The sequence below is a fragment of the Littorina saxatilis genome, linkage group LG9 (genome assembly GCF_037325665.1).
Source record: "Littorina saxatilis isolate snail1 linkage group LG9, US_GU_Lsax_2.0, whole genome shotgun sequence".
Taxonomy (NCBI): domain Eukaryota; kingdom Metazoa; phylum Mollusca; class Gastropoda; order Littorinimorpha; family Littorinidae; genus Littorina; species Littorina saxatilis.
The window spans coordinates 3,090,684-3,096,683 of record NC_090253.1 but is presented as its reverse complement, the minus strand read 5'-3'; positions in this window follow the sequence as shown (position 1 = coordinate 3,096,683).

Sequence of the window (6,000 nt, the reverse complement as noted above, 5' to 3'; positions counted from 1 at the left end):
AAACAGTTGAGTCTCCAGGGATGAAACCGGACTGCGACTCTGTAATGATATTGTTTTGTGTTAAGTAGTCAAAGACATGAATTTGTATGCATTTCTCTAGTGTTTTGCCAACACAGCTTAGGAGGGAGATTGGACGATAATTACTACATGTATCTTTGTTCCCCTTTTTATGAACTGGTGAAACGTGGGCTATTTTCCAAACTGACGGAAAAAGTCCTTCACGTAAAGACCGATTAAACAGTGCAGTTAGGCTGTCACAAATCACTTCGCAGCTCTCAATTAAAATTCTATTGTGGATTTCGTCTGGACCGACTGCTTTTGTTTTGTCTAGTTTGTTAATCGTATTTATAACTTCTTCGACTGAAAGTGTGAGAGTGTTTACTCTGCAAGGAAGCCTTGGTACTTCAGGAATGTCTGACATATCGTCTTCGACAATGGACTGTTGGATAAAGAAGTCGTTGAACAAGTTTGCTTTTTCTAGGTTAGTATAGTAGGTTGTTCCGTTTGACGTCAAAGGAGGAATTTCATTGGGGTTTGATCCTTTCTTTGATAAGAATGATTTAACTAGTTTCTACCAATTTTTAGTACCAAAGTTATCTCCACTGGATACTTTTTTGTCTAATTCTTTTATATATTCTAATTTCCGATTTCGAATTGTGTCAGTATAATTATTGCGAGTCATACGAAAGTGTTCCCAGGCCTCAGGTGTGTTTAGTCGCACTGCTGTATCGTGAACTGATCTTTTTTTGTCGCGTAGTTTTATAATTTCCTCTGTCATCCATGGTGCGTCTTGATCGCGAACAGTTATTGTCTTTACTGGCATGCATAGTCTTGCGACACTTAACAGCTTTTCGGAAAATGACCTGGCTGCTTCGTTGACAGTGTGTAGCGTTGCAATGCTCATCCAGTCGATTTTCCTCAGTTCGGTAAGGAATTTTTCTTTGTTTAATTTGGAATAGTTAAATATTGTTCTTTTAGATGCAGGAGTTTTATGTATGTGTTTCTTAATTGTCGCACATGGCACTGAATGGTCGCTGCAAATAGGGGGTAGAACGTTAATGCTTTGCACGATGTCTACACTCGAGGTAAGAATAAGGTCAATGCATGACGATACTGTTTCTGTAACGCGGGTCGGAAGTGTAACTAGTTGTTGTAGACTGTTTAGAGTGATAATATCAAGAAGATGCTGCGACGGGTTGTTTGTAAAATCTGAATTGAAATCACCAAGAATAATAAACATATGCTCTGAAGCGGCGACATTTTTAATTGACTGATCGATGAGTTTCCAGTATTCTACATTAGAGTTAGGCGGCCTATAAAATGTACCTATTAACAACGTATCCTGGTTTAATCTAGTTTCAACCCATACGGCCTCAAGCTGGGGGATCAGAAGGTCATGCCTTGGTTTGCACACAAGACTGTTTTTCACGTATACTGCTACCCCGCCGTGGGGGTCGTTAGGTCTGTCTTTACGAATTGGGGGGTGATAACCTTTAAGATGAATGTCGTCGTTAGACGTGGTCTCCGAAAGCCATGTCTCTGAGATCGTTATAATATCGTGGGTACTAGTCTCTGTTTCTATTATATCTAATTTGTTTCTGATACTTCTAGCATTTATGTGTATAACAGATAGCTCGCTAGGTTTCTTAGTTCGTGACGGTCCAGGGTTCGGGTGAATGTCGCCAGCAAGGCAGATCAGATAGCTGGCAAGGTTAATAAGTATTCTATAGAGGAAGGATACGCTAACTGGTGCAATGTGGGTAAGTTGATTACGTGGTTTAATAGATTCGGCTTATTGTGTCACATTCTTGGATGGGGCTGTCTTTCGACCGAGTAGATGCGATTTAAAGAATGTTTGGTTAGATAAACACTGGAGTAACAACGCAAGAGGATAGCCTTCTTTGCCCATAAAGAGCAATGCAAGAAAAGAGTAAATATTTGAAATATTCAGAAAGTTTAATTTTTTATTGGACAGGCCGACCGCTATTGAGTGATAACCCCCGATTCTGGCCCTGTAACAAGCTAGTGATACAAACATTATGTCACAGTTTCGCTAAGGAACACAAAAGGAGACGGGGCCAGAAGCGGTGGCGATCGTTCACACTGGTCTCTCGGAGGAAGCACACTCTTGGACGGAGAAAAAAATGTCTCTATCAGGAAAGGAGAAAGAGGACAGTTGGGTGAACAGAGCAGAAATATCGAAGTTCTAAGTAGGAATGACATTTTTAGGATTACGTTCAGTGTATAAATTGGAACAGAGCGATATGTCTAAGTGAAAAAGCAACTTTAAAAGAAAAACTAGAAAAGAAAGTAAATATAAACAATATGGAAAACTCGCAAAGAACCAACAGAAAGGAGAACAGCAACAATGAAGTACGATCACAAACAAAGGTGTTCATGAAAGTCAAGGGTAGAGTTGAATTTGAGCAGCAATGCGAATACAATCAAATCAGACGAACTAGGTATCTTGGTGGGCATTTACAGTGGTGTTTGTATATATATGTATAGGTTACAACACGAGTGGTTTTTTATATGGCTTGTATTTCAGTCAAGACCCAGCGGATGAATATCATCGGGAGACACGAGCCTTTGGCGAGTGGCTCTCGATTGATATTCCCGCTGGGTCTTGACTGAAATACAAGCCATATAAAAAACCACGAGTGTTGTAATCTGTATATCCCATTCTACCATCAAACACAAAGTGTAGACTACTAGCGGCACTTTTGCGATCTGTGGAGTGTGAAACAGTGTTTTCAGCGAGACATGGCCTTTTTGCAACCTTAAACTAAGTGACCGTCGCTGAAAAAATAAAACGAATGAGTGCATCTATAAGTACGCGGTAACACTACTTTCAGACCGTTTAAAAGCGTTAAGTAAAGGTTCATAAGTTGCAAGAAAGTAATGAAGTCGTATAGAAATCCATTTAGTTGAAGCGCACAATTCTTTTGCGTTTCAGGTCGGCGGAACGGGGAAACCGGTTTGGCCCCCATTTGGCTTACTCGACTCGATTCAGAATCGATTCCACGTTGTTTTTTTCGAACGCATTATTATACAATTAGTCTTATTGACAGAGAAGCAAATTTTAGGGAACACATATGTAGATTTAACCATTTGCTCCCTATTTGAAATGTATCTACATGATAAACTGTTTTGCGAGTGTGTTTGCATGAACCTAAACTGGTATTGATGCGATGAAAACAGGACCCAAGTCTGTCACCGCCGCTTGATTGCATTTTGAAAGAATATGACTGGATTACGGAAAAATACACACATGTTAAGTTCTTAGATACCTTCATCGCCAATGTGGACTTACTGCAGAGCCAGGCAAAAGAGTAGACTTGCTCGCAAAACACGTGAAACAGCTGATGATAGCGAAGCCCAACCGTGCCAGGTAAGGACGGTCTGACAGATTCTCAAAAGTCGTCTGCTAACGAAGCAAGGGGAGGGTACTCGTGTTTTTGTTTTGGTTCGCTAGCATCTGGTTATCTTGTAAGTTGAATGTTCGTTTTTTCCCACCTGCATTGCTTTCATAATGAAAGAAACGTTTGCTTATTGCATCTCATACATCAGATCAGTTCTGAGATTCATTTTTGCGTGCAACTGATATGGTTTTCTGAGCCGTGCAATACGATTTTGGAACTTCATACAAATGTGTCACATTGTTCGGCGCGAGGTCAAAGGTCGGGAGCAAAGTAGTTCTTCGCCCAAATCGGAATCTGCACTATCATATATTTTTTTGAGTCCATGATGTATTTATTGAGCTATAAAAATACAACATATATACCCATACTGAAGTAACAGAGACAAAGAAGGGAGGTCATGGGATATATATATATATATATATATATATATATATATATATATATATATATATATATATATATATATATATATATAAGATATATTGTATCACATAGAAGCGTTAGATAGGTGTACTCATGGATACAAAAAGATACAAATAAGAATACAACCATAACAACAACTATGCCTATGCACTCACCCACACAGTAAGTCAATCGAAGGAAAATAGTCTAAGTCAATCGTAGGATAAATGTACTTGTGGGTACAGAAAGTATACATACAATAATGTCAACCACGACAACAGCCATGCGCGTACACTCACGCACGCACACGCACGCACACAGACACACACACACACACACACACACACACACACGCACACACGGTCACAGTGGTTGTCATGTGGCTGTCATGTCTTGATGACTGACTCAATGAATTGGTGGAGCGCCATGAGATATTAGCGAGCATACAGTCTGACTTCGCGCATGGTGGTCAGTCTGTGCACTGTTTCGCCTTTCTTGATGAAAATGGCCCCATCCCTGGTCCAAGTGCCATCAACTTTCTCTTCTCTGAGGAACTCGCGACACTTTGCTGCCATCTCGGCTCGAATCTTGGTCAGGTCCTCGTTGATGAACACTGATGAGGCTGACTTCTTGGGGCCTGGCCTGGTGCTGGAGGTCAGGGGCGGCCAGTGTAGATCTGGAAAAAGCTTTCCGGTGTCGACATCCGTCAAGGCTCTCCTGGACCTCATGAGAGCCTCTTTCCAGCGGTAGGACGACAGCTTCACAATGATGGAGCGGGGGCGAGTGCCAGGAACCTCAGACCTCTTCCCGACCCGATGACTGCGGTCGATGGCGTCTGGCCAATGATTGACGGTGCACTGCATCAGATCTGCTCTCATTGCTTTACTTATCATTGCAAGGCTCAGAACAATTCATGGGAGCAGTGAGCTGTTTTATGCTATGACATAACTGAACCCAAGTGACCTGGATACCATTTTATTTTAAGGAACATCGCTTTGATGGTTTTATGTTATGTGCAGATTGCTCATTGTCATAATACATTAGTTGGGTGGCTGCTTCATCCGAGTCACCTTGTGTTACATGTTACTGTGATTATGTGTGGATTGGTGCTTCCTCCTTTTTAGTCACTTTTCTTCCACTGATGATACCGTGATTGAAGTTGCATTGCTGCTCCCACCTTTGATTCCCGTTTCAGTCGTTCATTTTTCTGTATATGAGTGGATTGGGGTAATTCAAATGACATAGTATACATTAATCAACATTAGACAATCAATGCCTTCAATACAGCAATTGCAGGCAGGATCAGGACATTTCCCATGGATGAATGCGTTCATATCATTGATTAAATTTGCGCATATTGCGCAAGTGAAACTTTACAACGAAGGGGTTATTTTTTCAGTCATTTGAATTTAACAAATATTTTGATAGCTGTTGTGCATGAACTTTAGTTCGTCCACGACCATTCTACAAAGTTTCGAGTCTATAGGTAAAATGGTCGGACATTTACCTTTTCTCCAAAACTGAGGTGTTATCAAATTACACCTCCGAAATTGTCAATGGCGCGGAAGCTTTCCTGAATAGGCATGGCCTTGAACCCAACTCTAACTGCTTTCTTCAGGTCACCAATGATCTAGGGGATGAGGCGTGTGTTTGTGCATACTCTAAAAATACGTATGGAGTCGACGCACGTGCGAGGATATGTATGTGTGGGAGGGGGGGAGGGGGGCGCGGGAGATGGAAGCTTGCTGTATGTTATGTAATGTATATATTGTGTGTGATACGTGGAAATGTGATACTATTTATTTGCATGTATGATACAGGTACAAATGTGATAATTGTAGGCTTATACTAGTGATTACTGTGTGTGATACATGAAATGTGATATGAATGCTGTTTTTATATGTTATACTCTTACTTTCTCCCAAGCGCAAGACAAATTCTTCTATGAAAATTGAAGCCAATAAAATTTGAGTTGAGTTGAGTTGAGTTGAGTTGACTATGGCTGCACCATTGGAACCCCTTTCATGACCGTGCCTAAACATGGCAAAATACGGTATAAAGGAGTTAGTTTGATTTTACGTTGGAACGTTCTTTTATGCGGAGTTCCATTCTACGTTTTCAAAGTCGCACACACGACTAATCCCCCCTCCCCCCCCCCCCCCCATGTTCTACAACA